Source organism: Haemaphysalis longicornis, unplaced genomic scaffold (assembly GCF_048455015.1).
Source record: "Haemaphysalis longicornis isolate Haplotype H1 unplaced genomic scaffold, Haemaphysalis longicornis Haplotype H1 scaffold_25, whole genome shotgun sequence".
Taxonomy (NCBI): domain Eukaryota; kingdom Metazoa; phylum Arthropoda; class Arachnida; order Ixodida; family Ixodidae; genus Haemaphysalis; species Haemaphysalis longicornis.
Genome location: NW_027526314.1, coordinates 20901 through 47416, shown reverse-complemented (window position 1 = coordinate 47416; position 26516 = coordinate 20901).

The following is a 26516-nucleotide window of genomic DNA, read 5'->3' as shown; positions in this document are numbered from 1 at the left end:
TGGTTCGTCAGCGCCCCCGAGAGATGGCTCCACCGGTCTGTGCGGGCATATGCGGGTGTCCCTATTCGCACGCCCCGTGGGAACAATTTTTATTTTTAGTTCGCACGCCGCGTGGGAACAATTTTTATTTTTAGTTCGCACGCAACTGAAAGGGAGAGGAGGGATACAAAAATCCTCCCTGTTCTGTGGGATATACGTCCAGCCAGTTCACTGTTCACTCAGCCGTCCAGCTGACGACTCTGTGGAAATGTGGGAGGCCTCGTGTTTGTGCTGCTACAGGTGCTACAGAGAGGAAAAGAAGAATTATTTGTAGTTGGCCCTCAACGTGTAAGTATTAGTTAATTGTATCGGCGCCTTTGTGACTGTATTGCAACGCTACTTGTGATACATTCAAGCAGTGCTCAGAGTCTCAGAGTCTCAGTTTGGCGGGTGAATTTGTGACGACGGCGAACGGTACCGATGTTTGTTGTTCCGCGAAGGTTTGCGTCATTTTCTCCGCGCATGTGCCAGCTTGACGCGGTGGGCACATCGGCTGCCTACGCAAGTTATGTCAACGCCTCCTAAAAATGCGTCATTGGCATTGGAGGCAAGTGCGACAGTAAAAAAAAAAAAGGAAGTAAAAAAACAACTTAAAATGGCCACTTTCGAGCGTTTCGAGCATGCTGATGTCTGGCCTAACGTTATAAACGTTGGTCTGGCCTTCATCATCCTCGTTGCACGTTCAAAAGTGCCTTTTCGGCGCCAAGAAGTAACCAAGTGGTCCTGTTGCCTGGCCTGTTTCTTAACTAATGTGAAATGTGATCGCATCGTGGTTGTTGTTATCTGAAATGTTATTGTTTTTGTGTCGTGTTTTTTATCCGGCGATATGCACCATCTAGTCCAACAGCGTATATTACTGAAATGTGGCATTAGTGCAAAATTTGTAAGATAATGGGAGTGGTTTTACTGAAAGCTTTTTTTTTTTTTTTTCATGTGTGGTGCAACCCTTTCATGTATGTTGCAGGGTGTTGCAACATATAAACTGTTCTCTGCAACACTCTGTATATTTCTCATTAGAGAGCAGTATTATAACTGTAGATCGTTGCGTGAAAACAGACTTTTTGATAGCTCTGCAGGATGGAACCCTAGACAAGCGCCCTTCCCCTCTCCTCTCAAAACTGTACCTGCGGTCTGATCCGCAAATATGCGCATGAGCTCAGCACTGAATGCTGTTTGTACTGATTAGCGTCCTCTATTGTCACTTCTTTTAATTTTTGCTGTATCTAAATGTACTCAGACATACCCGCAAAATTGCTCAGCGATACAGCGGACGTATTGGCAAAATTTTTTAAATTTGTGTTCGCACACTGGACTGCTCTCGACCTCTTCGATTATCAACCACTAATTGTTTGCCACCTTAGCGAGCTGATCCAGGAGCTTTAAGCCACTTGAGACACCGGCCTGGTCATGATTGTTCTAATGCCACGTGATCATCTTGTACAGTTCGATGCTTTCCATGCAGTTCTGTCCAGACAGAATGCCCGCTGTCAGTAAAGTTCTGTCTAGGGGAAACGCAACTCATGGTGGGAGCAGTCTTTCTTAAGCCCTTTCGGTGCACTGACAAGCCATAATCACTGCTAATTATTATTCAATACTAATAATTACAGTCGAACCTCATTATAACAAAGTAGTTTCGTGGCAGTAAATTAGTTTATTGTACCTGATAGGCGTTGTAATGGTAGAGGTAAAACTTGGCTCTAACGAATCGGTAATCTGGCTAGTGGAAAAACCCTAGCCACAAAAACGCATTATTCTAGGCTTTGAACTTACTGTAAACGAGTTAATCCTTAGCTGTCTCCTTGTGGCATTTCAAACTAAATGGACCCAAACATGAGAACGTGAAATTCCACAGGTCAAAGATCATTTGAGAGAACAGGCCTGCATTATTATTTATTTGAAGAAGGACGTGATATTTGTACAGTGGCTTTTCATAGCACCGAACAGAATAAAGGTTTCCGCAGTGAGCACGCACAAAACGGCCTTTTCTACTTCTACAGTTTTGGGCGTTGGGAGGTTTTTCTTCATTACAGCCGATATCGCGTGCAGCTCTTGCAGTTCCACTTTCTGACACTGAAATGATGCGTGAACAAACAACGTTTGTATTTAGTTTGTTATAGCCGATAATTTGCTATATCATTGTTCATTATAATGAGGTTCAACTGTACAAATAATTGGACTAACTCTAGCTCAGTTCAAATGGAACTCCAAACCGCTACCCCATGCCCACTTCACAACATGTAGCAACAGCAGTTTTTCTTGACATTCACTCAAACTGCCAAAATGCATCTCCTCAATGACTAGCCAGAATCCCTGTTAATTATTAATCATTGTTATTACTGATGATTGGACTAACTCTGGCTTAATTCGGGTGGAACCCCAAGCTGCTACCCTAAGCCCATTTCACAATACAAAGCAAGAGCTGTCTGCCATGATTTTACCCAACCGGCCAAACCGCTTCCACTCACTGACTAGCCTGAGCCACTGTTAATAATAAAAACAAATGATTGGGCGTAACTCTTGCGACAGCTACGTCAGCCTTCAGTGAGCAATAGCGGTTTGGCCAGTTGTGTAAAAATCAAGACCGACTGCTCTCACTACGTGAATTGTAAAGCGGGCATTAAGTATAGCTATTACAAAACGGTATCCACGGGCATGCACACACTAAAGGAAAGCTTGTGAAGATTTGAATACATCCGAGTTCAACCTAGTGCTCCAAACTACCTTTAAAAAATTTTGCATGTAGCTTTCCTGCTCATGGCAGTCCTTTCAACAGTGATTACTAGTCGCGCAAGTTGCACGACTAGGTTCCTGAGCTATGGAAACTATCCCATAGAAATGCATGGGGAGTACGATTTGACAGCGAATTACACAAAAAATATTCAGAATCCTGGAAAATTATCTTACTGTTTTCATCTTCACGTTGACTTTTTGCTTTATGCCAAATATCACTTTCTTGAAGTGGTTTTGCTAGGTTCCTGAGAGGTCGGAATTTTGAGCGAGAAAGCTGGGTATGTCCGACGTATCCTTAATAAGAACTTTTGTGGGCATGTCTGCTGTACCTTTAAAAAGTGTTTAATTTTCTGCCCCTTCCACCTACTGACACAACGATCAACTCGCAAGAGCTTTTCCACTAGTTGACCTGCTCATTTTCTTCAATTAAATGCTCTTATTGTTGCCCTGCATGCATGCACATTTTAGGTGAAAGATCGGTTTTTCTTACCCTGTTGCTTGGACAGCTTAAGTGGTTTAGCTGAACATTTTGCATATGGGTGCTCATATTTTTTTCCCTTTACATATTTTCGTTTTCTTGTGTAAGGCATATATATAAATTCATTGGGCTGCTGTTCTTTGCCATGGTTGTATTTTCTTCACATGCAGGCTGTCCCTGTCAACGTTTGCTTCAGCGAAGGCACGAGGGCCATCGTTGTGGCTGGTTTTATGAAAAACAGCTAATTCGGCACCCTCAATTAATTCATTCACAAGAAGCTACTGAGTGTTTTAAAAATATCTTTGAGTTGAGATTTTTCAGCAGAGGTGGAATTTCGTCCTTGGGGCATTCCTTCCTCTCAACCGTGCATGCTGAAAAAGTGTGGTGTGCGTTATAAACAACTGGAGGGACCGAACAGTTGCTCAGAACAGGCTTCAGTTTCTCATTGCAGCATGGTGACCATCACTTTAGCTGGGACTTTAGAGATAAAGGGCAGCTATATATTTCTAGGGGCAAAGATTAGACATACAGACAGGGTGATGTAAACTTTTATTGAAGCAATAGAGGAATGTGGTGTGGGAGAAGAAGCTATGGGCAATGAGTGACCATCTTAGTCCAATTGACTGTACGCTGCAGTTGCCCGAGTTCAGGGCCCTCTGATCTTTGAGCGGGTAATTGGAGAGATTTTTTCAATTGGTGCATTTATGTTAAGCAGCTATCTTCCTCTGACTGTGGCTGAACTGACACCAGATTCTCTAAAATAATCGTCGTCATTTTGAAGTGATGCGGTATTGGTGCACAAATGCATGTGTGCCTTGTTTGGAAGTCCCGCAGAGGAGTGGAAGATTGTAGAAATCGCACAGTACGTGTTGCTACTTTGCACGTCTACTCGACCTGAAAACGACCGGCAGAACAATGCACCCTGATTCTCCTGCTCCTCCACAGGATTCCCTAACCAAGGAAAACGTGCACATTAATGCCACATTGCATAAAAATTACAGCCATAATTTTAGAGAATTCAGGCCCTGATGTCTGGTGTTCCATTGCTGTGCGCCATAAATGTGAAAGCACTGCTTGACTCGGTAGGCTGAAATCCGGCATCGCAACAGAGAAACGGTGGGCAAAATGGATGACAGCCTGGTCACACACACAATGCACCCATGATCTTTCACAGATCTCCAGATACTATATTGTACATCGGCTCGTACCGTCAGGCTAAATTCGTTATAACCAATAATAAGAATAAGTGTAATTAATAAGCAGTTTATTTTACCATACAACATATAGCGAAGTTGATGGTGCCGTGACTTTATTATGTCCAATGATGTTATGAGTGGGTTGGACTGTATATACATATAATGTTTCTGTGGGTTGTTTTTATTGCTTCGAAATAATCTTTGGCTGCTACAACTCCCTTATTTTTTCTCTCCAAAACAGACTTATTGCTGCTCCCAAACAGTCCAAAATGACTGGGGCCAACCACATCACTTCCAGTGGGTTCCAGTTGCTTTGAGGCCTCTGGACAGTTTGGAAGGTACCCCAGAGCTTGCGACATGTGGGTAAACCTCCCAGCCAATGCGCGATCCAGCTCATCCCTGCCTGCCAGCCAGTTGGCATGGCATCTGCAGCCAGCGTGGTGTGCTGGTAGGCCATCTATTCAGCAATGGGACTTGGAGCACTTTTCCCTACTTTCCCCACTGCCACCTTCAGCTTGACATTGGTGCAGGGGCGGATCCAGCCACTCATTTTAGGGGGGGCGGTCACTTGAAGTACAAATGAAGAGGGGGAGGGTGACTTGTTTTTAGTAGTTACTATTATCAAAGGAACCCCGTCAGAGAATAATTACTGTTAATTTTTGCTCACAGTGGTTCTACTCATTTGTTGTAATCAGTTTTCTAATCTTAATGAATTTCAAGAAATACTACAAATATCCGGCTACCATACTTCAGATGTAGGCACATTTTGCTGTGCTAAGCCTTTGTTAGGAATCGGGTTGCGTGGCCGGTGCGAACACGGGTTGGTGTCGTGCCGGGCAGTCATCAGGACAAGTTGATGTGAGAAAGAACGCTGTCTTTATACAAGTATTTACATTATCCGGATCACAGTGAACAGGCACGGCGCTTTCCGGTGCACCGGCACCATATTAAATGAGCCGATTGACGTCCAATCATTTTCCCTCTTCCCACGTGGTCACCAGAATTCCACTAATTCTTGGATATTTCCGGGGTCATAATGATGAGCACATACCTGCACTTCAAAAGTGAATGTCCCATTTATAACCAAGCATTACTGCAGATACAGTGGGAGTTCATGTACGAGACTGCAGAAACAATGCCACAGAAATATGTGCAGCTAGAGCACCACGACGTCTGGTTGGTAGATTTGGGAACTTCTACTGAAAGTTCTAATGTGAGCAATCCAATGCTACAACACAAATTCCAGCCTCCGTCGTCCACGATTTCCGTTGGCGAAGCGATGAATAACTTTTTCACAGTCAACAGGGATGTCTCTGTGCGTATGTAGCAAGGCGAGGCCGGTCAGGCGTGTCTCACTCGTCTATGATCGCAGCCATGTCTTTAATTAAGCGGCGGAGCGTAGAGAAGGATCTTTCGGTGCTGGCGACGCTGACAGGGAGAGTGGCCAGTATTTGTAGTAGTGCTCTGATCGAAGGAAAGATGTCGACGTCGCACATGCAGAATGCGTCAACAGCAGTTGCAGGGATGTCGGCTCCTTGTTCTCTTTCACGCTTCCACTTTTCCCGCCATAGCCGCAGTTCTGCTGCAATAACACTAGCACTTATTGGGCCGTGCCTTATGAGCGATCCTTACCGCTGGGCAATCTGCTTGACTACTTTTGCTTCGTATTCTGATGCTATGGTACTCAGCAGCTGGGACGGCAAAAATAGGAAGAGCTCACAAACTCCAAAAGTATCATCATTGAATCTCCATTTCAGGTCTGCCAACACATTATCCAGTAGAGGAATATACACTGATGTTCTGAAGAAGCTCTCTGGATCAAACGCTGGAGTGTTAGACCTGTATGGCTGTCTCTTCGTGATGCGAGGGAGCCGCAGCTCTGTTTCAAGTTCGTCCGCGAGCGCGATGGCTTTCTCGTAGAGAGGTGTGAACGCCTCTTCACTGTCACGCCTTTGAGCAGTGAGGGCAGCTACAGTGTCTGTCAGCGTATTCCTTGCTGCATGCACATCAACGCACTCCTTCTGGTAGAGACGACTCAACAGAAGCGTGTGAGCCAAAAGGTCCGAGAGGCAAACTATCGCCATTATGAACTCACCATCGCCAACGGCGACGCGGAGCGTCCTTCCATTTGCAGCGCTTTGAAGCTCCTTCCAGTTGGCGACGGCGTCAAGAGCTTTCGCCACGAAAGTCGCTCCACCCATCTCGTCTCGCAAAGTCTTTTCAGCTGGTAGCCAAGTGTGTTCTTTAATACACTGTTTCGTTTTGGTGAGGCGGTGAAGAAGGAAATTACCTCCTTCATAACCCCCACCGCGTTCCTAACGGCTTAAACGCGCGATGACTTCGAGATCGACAAGTTGAGTGCGTGGTTAAAACACGGAGAGTGAACTGCTTTTGTGGCACACCGCTTAATTTCTGACACGGCGCCACGCAGCTCTGACACCATGAGGCTGCATCCATCTGTAGCTATGCCGACGCACCTGCCCAAGTCGAATTGTAGGTCCTTCAGCATCTTCAGAACCCGCTCACCAAGTACTCTTCCTGTCAGGATAGGCTCAGTTATGTTGGCGTCGACAGCATGGCTGTCATTGCGAGGGTCAACAAATTGGAAGAAGTCCTCTCGTACAGCGTTCTCGTGTACATAGCGCAGAGCAAGACTTAGCTGCGACGTGTGAGATACATCGGTTGTTTCGTCGAACATAATGCTGTAGACGCCCGACTCGTGCACCCACTGAATAAGGGTAGCAAGAACCTCTTCTCCACAGCACTTGATCAATTCGTTCTGGGTCGTCTTGTACGTGGCTCGAGATGATGTGCTGGCAAGGTGCTTCTGAAGTTCAGTGTCCCCGCTTGATACTCGAAAGCGCAGAAGCTCGCGGAAATTGCCCTCATTCGAAGTCATTGAGGCCTCATTTGACCGCTCAAGAAGTCTTCCGTCGTCTCGATGCCCACGAAATGGTATGTTTTGGCGCCCTAGAAAGATGATAGACGTTATAATTGGGACCAGGCGGTTTCGGTTCTCGTTCACTTGATGTAGAAGCCTGATTGCTGATTTGGTTGGCTACATCTTTTTCGGGTGCCTTCAGACGTGCGAGAAATTCCTCCCCAGCCTGGATTGCTTCATTGTGGTACTTGCTTGCTTCATGTACAGAAAGATCGCCGTCCTTTCCCACAAGTTTCGCAAAGGATGTGAGTGGCTTGGTGACCAGTTTTTGGAGGGGGACATTTTTCTGGTAGCCTCCCATCGCACCTGTTACGAACAAAACGCAGTACTTGCAGTACAGGCCCCTGCTATAATCGGGCAGTACAAGCCACTTGAACTTGTTTAAATGCGACCGACTTACGTATCGCTTCTCATTTTTGCCGTTTTTCCGGTGAAGTGAGAATAGAAAACTGTAGTTATCCGGAGGGCACCAATGCGTTTCCAACAAACGCCGTTTAGTGTAGTCATCGACTTTCCTACCGATGAACTTTCCTATGTCACTCGAGAATTCCGCGGAGATGCTCGGAGATACCACGTCCAATCTTTCGCTTTCAAATTCGGTAGTCTGGTCGCATGGAGAAGAAAGGGGTGAACATTCGCCTTGCAGAGGTAGCGATGCGCTACATGCTGCCGACCGGGGAAGAATACAGGTGTTAGCGTATTTCTCGTCCAGTCGTAGCGTTGGCACAACTGCTGATGAGGTGGCCTGTTCCGTGCCTTCGACTGCAACATGTAGGGGTTTCTTAGCAGCAGGAAGGAAGAACTTGTCGATCTTCTGCGAACTTGCCCTCTTCATTCTTCAGAGAGAGCTTTGGGGTTGCAAACAGACGAAAGAAAATGTGATAGTCCAATGCTGTCGGTGTACATGAGAAGCCGCAATTGCGAGCTTCATGTTTTAAGATGCTTCATGTATCAATATGCAGAATACAAAAAGTAATATTTGCTGACCTGACGATAGAACGAGAACTCATGACTTAAAGCCACATCCTAGAATCTCTACAAGAGTATATGAGCATTTAAATTACTAACAGGGGAGCTTACCCATGAAAAGAAAATTCTTCGAACAATAAATGGATACACACAGGAGATTGCGCAAGCACTGCTCCACTTACTCATCTTCAATTGGGCGTGGCATCGTTTTAACAAGTAAAACAGAGCGAGAGCAACTTCAACGTGCAGAAGCAAGACGACGAAAATTAGCAAACGGCGCAGTGCTTAGGCATATTTACGTAAACCTTACGGGGGACTTTCAGCGGAATACTTTAAAAAGAACTGTTCATCGTGTAATCGAAAGAATGAATCACAAAGCGCGTAGCGACATGATGTCGTGCTAAGCTTGAGCAAGAGATGCTGTATCGGCTTGCGATAATCAAATCGCTTGTACTTTAGCAAAATTATTTCAGTCTATGTGACATTGCTTCACTACCTTTGAAACTCCCCAGCATAAAATCGTGGGCAGTGTTCATTTCATCAATATGAAACAACACATGCTCGTATTCTTTGTAAACGCATGCTTAGAAAAACGTACCTTGAAGTTTTATCATATGAATAACCTATACTGCTGCAAAAAGTACTTAATTCAATCACTGATCCATATCGTCGTAGCGGGTTCTATAGGATTTTGGTACATTCCTCGTAACTGCGTTAGAAGGGTCAGTATAGTAACTACAACATCCAGGGTATGCTTGGCTGAATACTGGCGTGACTGGCATCTCGAATACTGCAGCTAGCAATGATAGGCACGTTTCAAGTCTTCTTGTACTCAAAAACGAAACAATTAAGAGGTGCGGGTATCAAATCTAAAGTTCTCAACGCAAGCTATATATTTGCGCGTGGCCAACGCTTACCTCGAGTCGTCAGGATGGGTCAAGTGGCTACTACAGTACCAGTCGTCAGATTCATGCGACTCGGCCGACGAAATCACGTGCTGGTCATATATATAGTGAGCACGTGAGTGTTTCGTCACCTTCGACTACATGTCACATCTCCTTCAACTTGTGCCGCAGTACTGAACCAACTGAACCACCGAACCTTCTTTCCTCGTCGGCTGACGAATGACGATAAAAGCGGACACACCGATCGGTTGCTGGAACTCAAGTGTCTTTATTAAGCGAAGAGGAATGGTGACCCCCCGCCCCCCCTTCCCCGGTCCCCGATGGCGCGGCAGCGCAGGCGTGGAACACAGAGTATGACACGAACCGCCCGAGCAAGCGTGAGAAAGGCACCTTCAGTGAGCCGTGAAGTGCGCGTCAACTACACTTCTGTTTATTTTGATAGAAAAAAAAAAAAAACAGATCGGTCAGAGCGGCTGTAGCAATCCCGGCTACGCAGCGGCGGCCGCGGCTTATTGCACCGTCTGAATAAATACAAAAACACACAAAAATGTGGAAGGTAACTGCTCTTTTTGTTTCAATCTCCTGAACGACAGCATGCGCGAAGAAAGCGGGGGCAGAGAGAAAGCCCAAGGACGGCTGCTCCCCCCGCCGCTCCGCGAAGCTGTCGATTAACTTGCGCCGGTTCACGGCTGGTGCACCTGCAGCTCCTCGGTTTGTGAGGGTAAACCGTGCTTGCCTAGCTCGGTTTGTGATAACCATGGTTAGGAGACTAACTTCGGTTATGCCTGCCGTGTAGCTACCTCTCAAGCCGTGAAGGCCGATCATAACAGCCGTTCTAGCCATTCGGCTTCCTCTGCGGTTAGGGCAGTCGTGTCGGGGCAACCTGATCAAGGAGGTGGCCACTGGCACTGAAGGGAGGGGGGAGAGGGGGGGATGTTGACACAGGCTTTGGGGGGGGGGCGATCGCCCCTACCACCCCCCCTCTGGATCCGCCACTGCATTGGTGGCGTCTCACAGTGGACGAGATCCTGGAACAGCTCTACCCCCTTCACCAGCTCCACCATGGCAAGGCACTTGCAGAACTGGACCCCGTAGGCGACATGGTGCTGTGTGGAACGCAGGGCTGGCTTCCCGAGTGGTGTAATGTGCAGTGGTTAATAAAGTCCTCAGAAACGTGAAGTCTCAGAAGTAGAAACTGACGACACACTGTGGATGAATTCTCTGAGGCGCTGCTCTGTAACCAACATGGGCTGGGCCTCATGCAATTTGCCCACAGTGAGGCAGCACATGTGACCTAACCCTTGTTGTAGCTATCTTGCAGCTGTCACTAGAAGCAGTTATAAGGAATAACTTTTAAAGAAGCCATGAAAGTTAATCGCGAGCCTCACTCGTTGCAGCCAATGCTGTGCTTCTCGGCACCAAAGGTGATTTTACGGTCCGTAATCAGTTCTAGTACCAAGGGCCCTTCAGAACTTTGGAAAAAAACCTGTTTGGCAAATGTAACAAAAATGGTGTCAAACATGAGGAATGATGGTGGTGGCATTGTCTGTAAAAAAAAAACAGCTTTTTTGCAATACTTCGGGCAGCAACGTCTGCTTAACACCTCGAATTTGTCTCCAGTGAGTCCGACTTTCTCTGTGACTGCACAATGGCTTCAGACAATGACAAGAACGACAATGATCGTGATGATGCACTGGCTTGTGAGTAACTATGCATAAGTAATGCAAACCTACTGCTCCCTTTTTGTTTGGTGACTGGCAGGCATTGAGGCAGAGCTGCCCTTCATAGCAGTTTTTTCTTCACAGTTTAAGTTAATTCCAAGCTTAAACCCATATTTTTAAATCATAATGCAAAAAAATTCCGATTAGAGAAAATTTTGAGAAATGAATGTTTTTTTTAGAAACAATGTGGAGGTGCAAGGTGCAAACTTGGGAATGGGGAATAGAAAAGTAATTGGGCTATATACCTAAAAGCATGTAACGATAGAAAGGTGAAGCCTTCTGAGATTTGGGTGCACCCGTTGTGAAGGAGAAGGTAAGGCTTGGAAGAGTTCAGGTGATGCAGTTGTCCCTAGTTGACAAGGTAGTGACAGTGCAGTACAGCTGGTCAACGTCGTCAAGGAAGAATCATGAATATGAAGTTTGAGCAAGGGCCAAATCTTCACTGGTTTGATAGACACGTGGTAGTTGGGTCAACCACTAATGACAGGTGTAGACATTGGGTAGGACACCGCATTGAGATCTGGCTGCTGGTACCCTATGCCACTGCCCTTCCACGGTGTCACCTAGAAGACACATGGAAGGTTGTGCGACCGGCAGCATCAGGTACAACACTGGGGCCTAACGTAACTACACTGGATTTGTTGCAGCACTTCCTGCCTCACCATCTCGTCACAAATGTGCATGTAGCACAAAAAAATGCAGTGTAGTGCAGTATTGCATAAAAATTCTGCGCCAGGCACTTGCAATACATGCAAATTAGGTAAGAACACTAGAGAAACCAAACTTAACTGTGTGCCTGCCCCTCTCAATTTCAAACATTTCAACAAAGATGGAAAAATAAAATGCACGTCGCGAACCTGTTTGGTCTCTGCTGCTAAAGACAATATACCATTTATTGTCGGTATAGTTAATAATGGTTACACTATAATGTGCGGGTCCGCTCCCCCTTGCTGGTTTACAAGTTCCCCTATTCCTTTGTAGATATCCACAAATCTAATTGTCCTGTGCATAAAGTATTAGCTGTGCATAAATACATCAGCTCCAGTTGGTTCTACCACATTGAACGCAATGAGGTGACAGCGGTGCTTCCTTGGCGAAAACAACCTGCCAAATTCTAACTTCTATTACCAACAATATATCCTATCAACTCAATGCATATTTGGATTCAGCAAGCTGACACCAAAACTACAAAATTTTGATACATCTTTCACATTCCAAAGTTTCTTAACTGTGGCTTTAAAACGTTGAGAAGTTCATGTTCTGCAAAAATTTCCGATATGGTAAACAAAACACTACTCAGAGAATGTAAAATCAATATGTACCACTGCTTTTCCTCACCACAGTATCTTGCATGTGCCTGCTTTACTCACATAAAGTATCAAGTGCTCTATTTCTAGAAATATGCATATTTGAATGAGCAGCACAACCGCTAAACACGGATGGTTCTCCGAGAACTGCTCATCGGTCGCATATGGTAGAGCCCAGAAAAACTACAGGGGTAGAGATTTTCCCGGTGGAGCAACATCAGAATGCCTACCGGAATTACAAAAGAACATAATTAAACGGCGGAGATAAGTCAGCTTCAACACTGAACTCACCGAAACACAATTCAAGCATTCAACCAAAAACAACTCAACGTGTGGCTCCGCGGATCCAACATGTTTACCAACGTGTTTATCAAATTTCTTGCTGCAACTAACAAACTATTGAACTGCTTACTAACACAGATTAGCCAACAGCTATGCGGGCAGCTTGACAATGCTAAGCTTGAGGTATGCCAACAGAGACTAGGACAGCGCAAGCCGCGCTGGTCGCGAAGCGGGCGAAGCAGGCGAAGGCTCAAAGGCGTGCGAACAATTTTTATTTTTTGTTGGCACGCGGCGTGCGAACTAAAAATAAAAATTGTTCCCACGGGGCGTGCGAATAGGGACACCCGGCATATGCATAGGCGCGCGGGCGCGGGCGGCGCCAACGGTTGCGCGCGGGAGACGAGGGAGTCTTGTCGGAGACCCGGTCGGGGCTGGTTCTCCGGGACATCGCGGTGGTTGCGGATACATGTATCTCAGGTGGCAACTTTGTCGCGCGCCGTGAGTGCCTGCTCCCGTTCGCGGTCACTACCCGGACGGCGTGATTCGTAAACGCCGTCGAGCCTTGTGCTCGCATGCTTTGGGGTTCCCCAAATATACGGCTGTGCTTTGGCACTACTGGATACTGTGTTCTTGTATCGGCGAACCTCGCTGGGCTGCTGTAGGCATGGGAGCCCGCGTGGTTGACACGCCGGGAGCTAGCGTGGTGGCCTACCCCAGAGTGCTGGCAAGGTCCCCGAGGATCCCCTCATATCCCACATAATGTAAAGACTAACCACAACCACGAAAGCCAAACGCCCCTTAAAATCTATCTGGGATTGGAGCATCCCGCAATCACGTTCAAATAATGAACATTTATTTCTTCTGACCCTAAAATGAAAGGTGGGAAACTAATGCGTATTACGATTTATGAATAATGGGGCAGCAACTTTGCGTCTTACGAAGCTCCTCAAAGAAACGCTTAGTGCATCCCGAAAAGCAAAGGAGAAAGGAAGAGAGGAGTAACGCTTTGGGATAGGAAAGGAGCATGCCATATCAGAGAACAATTTCGGGTGGAAGAAATCATAGCTCAGAATTAGAGCTATGGATTTTGGCTCGTCTTACACCTAACTTCAATATGACGATTATTTTTATTATGACGACAACCAAGCTTGTGTTGCAATAAATGGCGCGAGCACTTCAATCCCGGGGCAAGACGCCAGCGGTGGCTTGGTTTTTTTGCGCATGCGCTGTTGGTGTGAGGTTGGGTTAACCGAGGTAAATTCAAGCCGACGGCCTGCCACAAGAACTTGTGGCCAGGATATTTTCTCCCTTGCTACTGCGCTTTCCTGCAGCAACTGGCCGGTCCTCGCAGCAGAGGAAGAACCTGGCCTTGGAACAGCCTTTGTTCACCTTGGCGTATACCCACATCGATTCCGGGGGTGGAGGCAACTTGCGGGAGCTCCACATTCTCCGCCGGGCCACCATACTGTGCATCCGACCGGGAGGATCCGCGGGTGTACTCCGAATGACTCGGCAATTACTTTTTTTTTTCGTCGACATAACGTATGATGAATTCGGAGGGGCTTTTCCCCTGGTACATTTTTTCTAGGCGCAATAACCTCAATAAATCAAATCATTTTAATAAAGCGTATTCTTTAAGCTTTCGTCGGTGTCACGTCGACAACTTTGTAGCGATGAGCTGTGCAATGCATGACTTTCCATTTTAATCGGCTATATAACACTCTCTATGTATATCGAAGTTCTCCTGGTGTTTTCTTAAAGACTCCACCTTTTTCCAAAACATTCGTGTAACTCGTTCTCGATCAACAAACTGAAGCGACGTGGACATATCTAGGGTAAGGCATAAAATGAACAGCGCCAATCTCAGAACCACTGAGAAGGGAATCGGTTCTAGTTGTACACTGGTTGGGGGGACTGTGCTTACAGAAAACGGCTGTACGACCCCAAGGGATTTTTGATATAGTAGTCATAATTAGTTCCCCGTGAAGCTGTAAGCAAATAGGAATTCATGTCTACTGCCAATGCATTGGCTTCTACATGATGAGTCACGGTTATAAGACGATTATATTTTGGTGGTTTAACATACACCTGGTCTATGAGGCGCACCGTAATAGAGGGCTCAGATTTATTTAGAAAACCTGGTCACCTTTCACGCTTGCTCAAATCTGAACGAAAAGGATCTTTCGTTTTTTGTCACCACTACAAAAACGGGCACCACGGCCAAGATTGAACCTTCAGCCTTGGGCTCAGCAGCACACCGGCTTAGCGTCTGAGCCACCGCAGAAAATATAGAGTATGGTTACAAGGCGGAAACTCATGATTTGACGTAACTACCCCAAAAAATGCCGTGCAATTGGACTGCTCAAACGACAACATTTATTTAAAGAAAAGTGGGGCTATGGAGTAGAAGGTTTACAGTTCTCACGATTGGTCGGAGAGACGCAGTTACAACACTGTCGTCACACCCATCAACCACGTTCTCTACAATTACCCTTCTCTCTTAGCTGAAGAGAATATCCTGACAAGCATCAAAACAAAACAAAATGAACGTTTGTTATTGGCTCGGTTCAGTGTAAATCAATACTAGTAGGCGTGAGGCGAATCCATTTACTTAAACGAGCAGCGCGATCACCGATGTTGTAAAAAATGGTGGTCTTGGTGGCATGACACTAAGGGACCTGAATAGGTGGATGGGGGTTAGATATACGGAGCCACGTTAAAAAATGGCCTCATATCTGCTTGCTTCGCTGAAATGTCGTCGAAAGGCGACTCTTTTGCCCATGCCACGTAACACGCTCTACTCCTGCTCCTGAATTTCTTTCCCTTGCCTCTAGCTCCTTCAGTGATAAACGCATGCAGCTTGATATATTGTTTGTCACGAACTTTTACTGGTCTGATAGATTGAATTTCATATTCCTGCGTTACCATTGCTCGCGCGCCATCTGTTGGAAGCTTTTGTTACTGTTAAAAGTATTACAGAGGCAGAACAGGCCTCTTTGTTTAGCAATTGTTTAGCAATTTCATCCCACCTCGAAAAAGCAACTAATGACCCGTGGCCCGCACCCCGGTTAGGGTGGCTAGAATGAGAGGTGTCAAAGCGGCCGCGAAGACCGGTCCCCGAAGCGTGCCGCTGTCGGAAGGGGCGCTGGACACATGGGCGCCGTCGGAGTGAAGGAGATTGCGTGTTGCGGCGCGTTGCGTGAGCCCCAGGAATCCGGCTCGCGGTACCTGTCGCGCACTGTGCATTATGCTAATATGCGCCCCCCCCCCCCCGGTCGCTTCGTTTAAGCGCCTTCTCATATATATTTCATACTTCTATATTCATTTCAGTGCCGTTTTACGTCGAAGCCGAGCCGCACGCATCTTATACTAATGCGTGAGCAATCTTTCCGGAGTACCCCAGAGCCCCAAGCGTGTAACGCCTGCAGTTGTACAAAAATAAATAATTGGTGCAGTTTAGACAAATGATTGTCATAGCAGTGCAAATAGAGACTATTGCACGAAAATAAACTCCGAATGAAGAGAACTGTCGTGGGAATGGTAATGCATTGGTAGGAAATTCTCAGAATTCCTGTAGTTTTGTGTCTCGCTGTTTTTTTTTCTCTATACAGTATTGAGTCGCTGCAACTTACCCAAACCAGCTTGTAATAGTGATTCTTAGTGTTATAAACTTGCGTATTCTCCTGCACCAGCATTTATTTAGACCCGTTACTAGCCACCGGTGTATGAACATTGCGTTGCGTTCCCTGCACAAAGAAAAATAGTTATGAAGACACGTTCAAGAAACAAATTTATTTGAACATCTCACCAAGCTATTTACAGAACACTGGTTTTTGTCTAGAGGATGGCTCTCTTGGTTTTGGACGGCCGCTTGGCTTTCTATGTGCAGGATGTAGGGCTTAAAGGGGCCCTAAACAGGGTTCCAAAGGTTGAGATTTTACGTGCGCAATCATTGGAGTACTATCCAAAGAACAACCTGTCGCAAAAATTATTTAAAAGCGTCCAGTATTAGCCGAGCCATCGTTCATTAAAAAGGGCCTGCAACAAGGCCTGGCGCATTCCCTCTTTAACCGCTCCTCCAAAGCACTGTGGAAGCGGAGACGCCACCGACCAGGCGCAAGACTTGATCGGTGACACCTAGATTTTTAAAGCAAAGCTTTCTACCTCTACCCCCCAAGGGTTCTTTCGCGACCGTTGGTGTTACCAGGAAACTCCCGGAAAGAAATAAAAGAATTTACTGCACCGCCAGGGATCGAACCTGGAACTAATAGAGTAACAAACCAAGAGCCCGTAGTCTTACCGATTTAGCTACGAGCCCACGCGGAGGCGGGGGAGACAAGTGATGCACTGACCAAGCACATCTACGGCTTTAACCCCTGCATTCTCGCTAAATGCTACGCGATAGCGATTAAACGAAGCACACACTAACCCATGGCGTCTCACTTCTAGTACGACGCCAATGGGCCTGTGGCTTCCAGTGTTCGCGTAAAAAAATATCAGTTCCTTGTCCGCCCTCACGCCAGACGATACCTCAAGAAACACATTCAAATACTCCTTGATGGCCAGGCCATCACTCCATGCCCCAGCATCAAAATCCTGGGCCTACATCTTCAGGACAACACCAAAAGTAACATATCCTTGCAGTGCGTCAAACACAACATTAATAAATCATACACATGATCCGGCGAGTTGCCACCAAGAAGCGAGGCCTCAAGGAATACGATACCTTTCGATTAGCTTTCGTCTTCTCCAGAAGCACTTACGTCAACCCCCTGTCTTCTTCTCGGCAAGGAGGACATAAAGATGCTTTATATAATGATTAGAATGGCGGTTGAGCAAGCCATTGGTCTTCCCATGAGGGCGCCCAGAGAGGCTGCTTAGCACAGGGCTCTAAAAAGCTGAGAGGTGGTCATCTTTCTATCCAGAAGCTCCGAATGAGCAGAACTGCGGCGGGTTGCCGAATTTTTCACCAGATTGGCTGGGCAGCACAAAATATCACTCCGCTTGATCTACTCCTGGGCTTTTGGCGACAAGAAAAAATATGCTCCCTTTGCTTAGAAATATGAACCCCTCAGACGACGAGGGTCACCGGCAAGCACGGGCTCAAGCGCTCAACACCACCCGCGGTGGGGATCATGCAGTTGTCTACACAGACGCCTCCAAACATAGAGTGCAGCAGTACGTCATCATCGTGTCTACCTCCAGAACCAACCTCCTTGCTGTGCCTCACTCAAGACCGAAGACATGATGGCAGCAGAAGAGGCAGCCATCGCCTTGGCTCTCAACCAGGGGTTTGTAAAGTAGTCACAAATTCCCAACAAGCCTAACGGAACTACCTGTCGGGTTTGGTGTCCCCACCTGCACTGCGTGTGCTAAAAACCACTCCCCAAATGGTTCCATTCAGCTCATCTGGACACCTGCTCACGCTTCCATGGAGGGCAACGAATACGCCCACCAAGCCTGCACTTTCACCCCCAGTGCTATGGAGCTGCACGAGGGCAGTCACCCGCTTGTCTCATTCAGGGACATAAACCAGAATTATCGCTATCTGAGGCAGACTCTACCTTTGGCTTACCCTGACCTTTCCATAGAAGAACAAACTACCCTACGGCTCATATAATCCGGCTCCTTCCCACACCGGACGCGTGTTCACTTAATGCATCCGAATCGCTAAGACGCTGCATGTAAATTTTGCTCATAAGTAGGAACACTCTGCCACATAATCGGGGTGTGCAACTTTAGCCCTGAGCACCTCCTCTCCTTCTGTCAACTACCTAACAAGAGCAATGGGCGATGCTGCTATCCAGCCCCTCTCTACCTACCCAGCTTCAACTGGTGGACAGGGCACAGTCGGCGCGGACTGAATATGGGCTACAGTGAGGAAGGAACAACTCCCCTGGGCCGCACTCTGGGCCGTTCAGAAATCTGAATAGAAGTATTTCCTCCTCCTGGGCTTCTTCCTTCTCGTCCTGCTCCTGCTCCGTCTCTGCCGCCACTCTCGTCGCCTCCGTCCGCGACGGCAGAGACGGAGAAGTGAGATCGTCTGACACCGGGTTTGAGCTTTTATTTTATAAAAAAAAGTTTCCACTGATGTGCTGCACCAATACAACTCAACCAACCACCGTTCATTCCTCATGCAATAATTTAACCTGAGCAAGAATATCTCTTTGAAGTAATACAGGGTGTGGTTAAGTACATTTCACTTCTCTCTGGTTTCACGATTTGTAGAGCGACGTGAGTGAATTTATGTGATATCGCATGGGTAATCGTTGTGGGTGCCGTTTACAGCTTTGCTTTTCAACCACATTCACCGAGTGGATTGGCGCCAATTTTTTTTCAAAGTCCCTATATTTTGTATCCGTGTGATCAGCTAGGTACTCGATGGCTAGGTACATAAATGTCGCTGGTACCCAATAAGTTTTCCCTGGATGGTCACGTGCGGCGATTCCGGCAACCAACTTATTTGGCGCGGCTGTCTCCGACTTATCGTAGTCGGCGGTCGCCGTCTTATTGTAGGTGGGAACTTATGCGTACGGGCAAACGGGCCCAGGGTTGCGTCGAAAAGCGCGCAGCCATTGGCTCCGCTCGGCGGGACGTCACGCTTGTAGCAGATGACGGCCAAGCTCCGCCTACTGCCGCTCAGCGGGGTCGGTCGCTGGCCGGCCCGCATCGAACGGCTCCTCGCGCCGGCCGTGTTCGCGTCGGCGGAAACGAGCGCAAACGAGCGTTTGAAGGCAAGATAGGGGGCTTGCTAACTCAAAATGCTCGCTAACGACAATAATTAAAGATTTCCACCGACGACTATAGCAGCTCGCTAGCGGCTCGCTAGCGTTAGCGTTTCGCGGTGAACTCGTCCTACCGAGGTCGGTGAAAAGGCTTAGCCTCGCCGCAGTTATCCAGACACTGCTTTGCGAGGCCGCGACGACGACGACCCCCCGCGCAATCTTTCACTGCATTATCACCCCCTTTCGCGTATTTGCAAACTGGTTTTCAGCAATAGTCCCGTACTGGCGGGCGGTGACAAGTTTTAGCTGCTGCGGTGTATGCGTTATCGTGCGTACACCGCACAGTGGGCTGCTTGCAGACCGAGCAGGCAGATGCTTGCCGCGGTCGCGCGTGTAGCGGCCGTTTGTGCCCGCAGAGATTTTCCGTGTTTTTCAGCGTTATTAATACCTTGTAAACGACTACAAACTCAGCTACGCTCGTGTAACGGATGGCGACGATAAACATTCGTCCGTGCCACCCGTGCAGGACGAATACGCCGTGCCGCCGGTGCAGGAGCGCTGCGTGCAACCGCGTTTTTCCCAGAGCCGGGAACGCTGACTGGCTACAGCACTTAACGGGCCCCACCAATAGTGCAGCCGTACTGTTGAGAGCTTCGTGCGTCACACGGGTGCGTCACAACCGCTCTGTCGCACGTCACAGCGCGCAAGTGTGTCGGCAAAGAAGCGGTAGGTGAGCAAGGAAGAAAGAAAGCATCTTTGTTGCGTGTTTGTGCGGCCCCTGCTTTACGCATAGATGTAATAGTTGGTATACATTGTCGTGAAGGGGTACTCTAGCGATTGCGCGATTGAAATGGCGACCTCCAGAAACCTATTTATGGCACCTTTAACTCGCTTGTTCGTCTGCATTTTGGTTAACTACCTATAGGAAGAAGTGAAGTCGTGTTAAGCAATAAAAGTGTATAACGGATCGCGTCAGCGCACCAGCACGCTCGCTGCAGCCGACATGTGACGTTTGCCTAATTACTCGCCACATCTCTGCCGCGGAGTCTGCGTGGAGGCGAGCCGTGCTGAAAAATTGTTAGTTTGTCCTCAAGCGACTGGATCAAGTAGTGCAGAGCACAGGATGGAAACAGAAGTCCACCGAGGCCTGTCAGACCTTGGTATTGCACGAGCCAACTGTTGTAACAGATCTCTGCGCGCCGGTGCTCTGAAGAAAGATGTTTTTTGCGTGGAAGACCTGTACCCAGAGTCGCATCCAGGTACGTAGCCCCAGAGTTCAGGTTTCTTCTTTTCTTTATACACCTCTACCGCAGCTCAGAAATACATGGCGAATAAACATCAACACTACGTTTCTGATAAAAGACGACGCTCCAGCACATGCATCATGCGTTCTACGGGGGCGGCGACGGCAGCGGCGGCGGCACGGCCAGGCAGGGCGAAGCGCCCCCTGCGGCAGCGCTCCTCGCGGTAGCGGCGCGCCGAGGGACACGGCCGCGCCAGCGAAACGAGCCACGCTATTCCCACCTCTCCTTCTGACACCCTTCCTTGGTGTCTTCAACAAAAAGGTGCCGTCTTCAGGAGGACTGTCTTCAGTTGAAAAACTGAGTGCGGACCGCCATACAATGATGACGTGAATGACATGACTGCGATGGCACTGGAGCAATGCCACTGACCCCTGAACGGGGCTGGACGTGAATAAATCGCAAGGACAAATTGACAGCTCGACAAAGTGACCGCCTGAACGGAATCCCGCAACAGCTATGTGGAATCTTAGCGGACTCCTTGAGGGGACCAACAGAAAAAATGGCTTCGTTTTTCTGCCGACCATGACCTTTCTCGACGACCCACAGGCATTAACGACGCCGGGCAGTGGCATAGGTGCCCTTCGACAACGACGAAGCTTAACCCGAAACGATGTCACCGCATTGATTCATACCATTGGGTTACAGATGAATGCCGAGTCACCCCAAATTGGTAAGCCGATTTGCCGTAGCAAAAGCCTAATCGAAAGATACGAAGCCCTGATGAAGCTTAACTGGGAGATTTATGAGCATTACCTTGTAGGAAGGAGCCGTGGACGCGGTGAGGCGGGTTTGGTTTCCTACTATTATTGCTGGTGCATCCTTCCGGCGCATAACTTCAAGCGGCGATGGCAAGTGACCGCTGTTACGATTCAGCGCGCAGCTACCCAAGTCGCGCGTGCTGCAAGCTTCGTGTAGTCCACCTTGACCTTACGGACAGCCCCTATTCCTCGGAAAAGTGATGACTTGAGCCACGGCACTTGCAAAACACGAAACAAACGGTTCTCCGAATTGAGGCGTGCACCGGAGAAGCGGATGTCGCAGCCAAGATCGCCACCCCCCCCCCCCTCTCTCTCTCAGACTCAACGAGCGCCACTATTGCCGGCTGTCACGAACTCGGGAAAGAGCGTCGTGTGTATCTGTAGTATTTTCGGGCCGTGTGCACACAAGCACTGGGAAAGGTCCGAAGCCGTTATGGCTTCTGTGTATAAAAACCACTTGATAGATTCGTTCGTTTTGCAGCAGCGAATCCATACTTTCGCTCTGCTCGAGTCACGCTGTAACCTTGCGCGGAAGGGTATTATTCCTGTATTTCTTCGGCTCATCCTTAGCCATGCAGTAAACCAGTTATGTTTGCCTTCGGCTTCTTGTAGTCATCCTCAAGGCAGCAACTTTTGCTGGCCGCTCGACCACCATGCTACCACACATGACGGAAGCGACGAAGCCGGTTCAGGGACGCCTTTCCGAATGTAACTGGTGCCAGCCACGCGAGGTACAACACAACGGACGTCAAGGTGGCTTCGGACTTCGCAGAATTCACGGCCGTTAATGGTGAGTGCGGGACCTTTCTTCACTGAGTTTTACTCGGCTTTTGAGGATAGCTGGTTGGGCGTGTGTCTTCGCGTGCGTTATTCGTGCAGACTATTTTGTGCAGTGGGAAAGTAGTACTTTGCCCAGCCATGAATTTGAAAACATTGAAAAAATCGCAGTTGTTGGAGCTTGCAAATGAGTTGCGCTTGGATGTTTATGTCATCCCTAGAGGTTTTTGCTGCTCCCCGCGAAAATCGAAACTACTTGTCATCTATCCGAACGGTCGCCAACCTCAAGGTCGCCAAAGCATCTCAATCCCAACCAAATATGGTACTGCCATACCACACGTAGACACCATCAAAATATTAGGCCTTCAGATCCAAGCTAATGGATACAACACAGCAACTCTCAAATCCCTGGAGAAGTATGCGATGCAAGTTCGCCGCACGATAACGAGAATCTCCAATAGGTATCAATGACTCTCTGAAAACAGCATGAGAAGATTATTTCAGGCTTTCATCATCAGTCGAATTGCATATGCCAGGCAGTTCTTACGACTCCGAAGACTTGAAAAGGAGAAAATAAAAAATTAGCTGTCCTTGGTATGTGTCCGAACACAAAGAATCTTAAAGAGGGTGGGAGCGCAACGCTGGCGAAACATCCCCCTCGCGAGGGGCACGATCAAATGCAGAGCATTTCTGCGGGGGGGGGGGGCGCCTGCAAGTCGTATGGATTACGTATTGGTTGTTGTTGTAATTGTTGTCTTCCAGCGTAGACATTGTCGATGAAGTCGATGGTGAAACGTGCCGTGAACCCCCTGCCGCGGCTATGACGCAACGTGGAGCGGCTATGACGCAACGTGGCGCGGCTATGACGCAACACAATCCACTTTAATCCAATACAATCCAAATCCAAGCCAATCCAAGACAATCCAATCGAATCCAATCCAATGCCCCTCGCGAGAGAGTGTTATAGCGCCGAAATCGCCACCACGCGAACGCGTGATGCTGACGTCACGATCACGCCACAGATGTTAGCGACCGCAGCGCGCGCGAACGACATATGTGGTTTAAGCGCGAACCGACCGCGGGGAGAGAGCGCGATGCGAGCGCCCCACCTGTTCTTGCGCGCGAACCTAACGCGGCGAGAGAGGGCGTTGCGAGCGGAGAGAAGGCGAGGAGGACGCGGGGGAGAGGGCGCACCTCTGGCCGACGGTTGAATGAGTCAAGGATATAAGGCACGTTCGTAACCTTCCGTTCTGTGTCGGCTTTGTGGCTCAGTTGGTAGAGTACCGTGCACCTTGCGTCCCGCCCGCAGAGTCGTAGGATCGAAACCTGGCGCCGGCAAGTATTTATATAGTGTAGGGGGAGCGATGCGGACGCGGACTACGGACGCCAACGCGGGTGACATCGTGAGTTACTGAAATGCTCTGCATTTAATACACTAATCCGCAAGATATACAAACAAGCTCTAGGCATTCCTATTTCTGCCCCGACACAAACTACTCGAACTCGGTATCCATAACACAGTGGAAGAAATCATCGAGGCGCAACGCAACGTCTATCATCTACACTGGCAGGACTAAAAGTTCTGAGAGATCTTAGAGTAGAGGTGAACGCGGAGATCCCCGAGCAAGTTTACCTTCCAACTGCTCTCAGATAACACATAAAATCCACTCCTCTCCCTGGAAACATGCGTCTAACCCAGGATACAGGACGTAGGCGAGCCAGAGTCCGCGCTTTGTCCAAGATACATCGATCGGAGCCCAATGTCTGGTACACGGAAGCAGCCGAATATCAGGACAAGAGTGCCATGTGTATAGCTATTCAGCAAATTAGCATGTGGCTGGCACAATTGTAAGTACGCACACGGTGAAAGCAGAGGAAGCGGCTATCGCCCTAGCGATCTCCAGCATCCAAACGTCGGGTGTGGTAGTCTCAGACTCACAGGCTGCCATTGGAAACTTTACTAGAAAACGTATATCGCCCAGGACACTTGCCATTCTAAGACATTTAATCAACATTGAGAACCTCCCCACAGTCGCACTACTGTGGGTCCCTGCACACGTTACCCTGGAAGGCAACGAGGAGGCACATGAGTTGGCTTGCGCTCTCACCAACAAAACCAACTTGCCAGTCGCATCCACGGACACTCCTCGGAACGGCGGCAGGCTTCTCACGCATCGGGAAATTTTCAACCACTATAGGGAGGGCAGACGATCATATACCGGCCCCAACCTGTCCCTCGATAGAAAACAGGCTGTAGCACTACGACCATTGCAGACCACTTTGTTTCCAAACCCAGTCCTGTATCACCAGATGTATCCCGACCTATATGACCCGACTTATATGACCCAAAAATTTTTTTCGGGGTGGGCTACTGTCACGAAATTGTGCGAGGTAATTTAGGGGCCGATGTCTAGGACGGTAGGAGCGACAAACAACTCCACCCTACGGGCGAATTCAAGAATGTGGTTCGGACCTGCTAACCGGCGATAGGTCCACGCCTGATTGGCCGCTGGCGTGAGGCACGAGACGGGGCACGGGATAACCGTTCAAAACAAAGCACATTTACTTCTTCCACCCACACAGGAAATACAGACTGACACAGAGGGTAATACAGACAAATAAAACGAAGCTCGGCTTAGGAAACAGGCGACCGTAACACGAGGGGAAGAGAAAGGCAGACAATAGGCGGGCTGAGGAGCTTCCCCCCAACTACTCTAACAATAGGCCCGCTAGACACACACACACACACACACCCGTACACACAACACGGTGCACTAAGAAGAGAGGATAACCAAGTCCGCAGAGTCTATGTGAAGGAGGAAAAGAATAGAGAGGGCGATTGTAGAGTCTGCGGAAGAGTGGGGAAGGGGAGGATGTCTTAGCTCGGTTTGGTCGGTGGTCTCGTTGGGGAAGATGCGTCGGCTCGCCGGTCGTGGCGATGAGTCCCGTTGATCGGCGACGCAATTCGGGTACACCTGGGCCGCGCACAGTCCCCTCATCGAGGGGAATTCTCGGGGGCCGAAGTCGCCGCTGTCGTCGCACTCGGGGCTACAGAGCAGCCCTCAGAACCGGCCGCCGCGTCACAACCGCACGACCTTCCACCGCCAACTTCTCACTTCCTTCCCCCGTGAGTCGCGAACCCCGCGCTGCACCGAGCACCCAGCCTTTCGCACAGCGCGTCTTCCGAGAACCAAGCGGGTGGGACCTCCGTTGGCCGCGGCACTCTCGACCCTCTCTCGCCGACACACGTGGCCCACTGACCCGTGGGCCGAAATGGCGGCGAAGACATTCCTCCCCCGCCGACATCCCCCCGCTGGGTCCCAATATGGCGAGCGAAAAAAAAGACAGCCATGGAGGGACCCGAATTTCGCGACAGCTACCCTCTCACGCATGATGTGGAAGTGCCCGCACATCGCTATGAACCGAAAGGAACACAGCACATATTTACTTAACATACACAACGATATGCAGTGGGAGGCCGCGCTGCACAGCTTTACCGTTGAAGATGAACAGGCCCTGGTCCGAATAGCAAGACAGGCCGCTGACCCCAATGGGGTCGGCCGAACCCTTGCAAGAAAGAAGACATAAGACCAGTCTTCTTATTTGGCCCAAATAGAGTCGTTTCTCTCTTTCTCTCGCACGCGCAGAGAAAGCCACAGCTAGTAAAGGCTATACTCGCTGTTGGGGCTGACGATGATGAGCTGTCAGAGCGCATTGGTCTTATCAATGAACGGGAGACCGCAGAGACTCTTTCTGCAGAGGCTGAGCGCCAGCGAGAAAAGCTACAGCTGGAAGAAACAAAAGCGAAGACGAGCTCGAGGGAGAAAAACTCCAACATCAGGAAAAAGACGAGAGCACCAGCTCCAATTCGAGCGAGAAAAGCGACAGCATGAGCTCGAGATGAAGCGTCTGGAGGTCAAGGCGTCTCGAACTAGGCGTGAGAGTGACAACAGCGTGCTGTCTGCGGCGACTCAGCGACCTACATTGCGAATGAGTGACCTAATGCGATCCTAGAAAGTAGGAGAGGACATCAGTCTTTTTTGATCAATCTCGAGCGTACGTGAAGGTCCAGTTTAGCTGAGACTCATGGCCACAATAGCGGCTTACACTTTTGCCGGGTGAGGCATCCGACATGGTGGCCCGCTTTCCGAAAGTTGAGGCAGAGGACTACGAGAAAGTCAAGGCGGGCCTCCTACGTAAGTACAGGCTGTCTGCAGCGGCATTTTGACAGAAGTTTCGTGAAGATGAGATAGCACACACACACACACACACACACACACACACACACACACACACACACACACACACACACACACACACACACACACACACACACACACACACACACACACACACACACACACACACACACACACACACACAC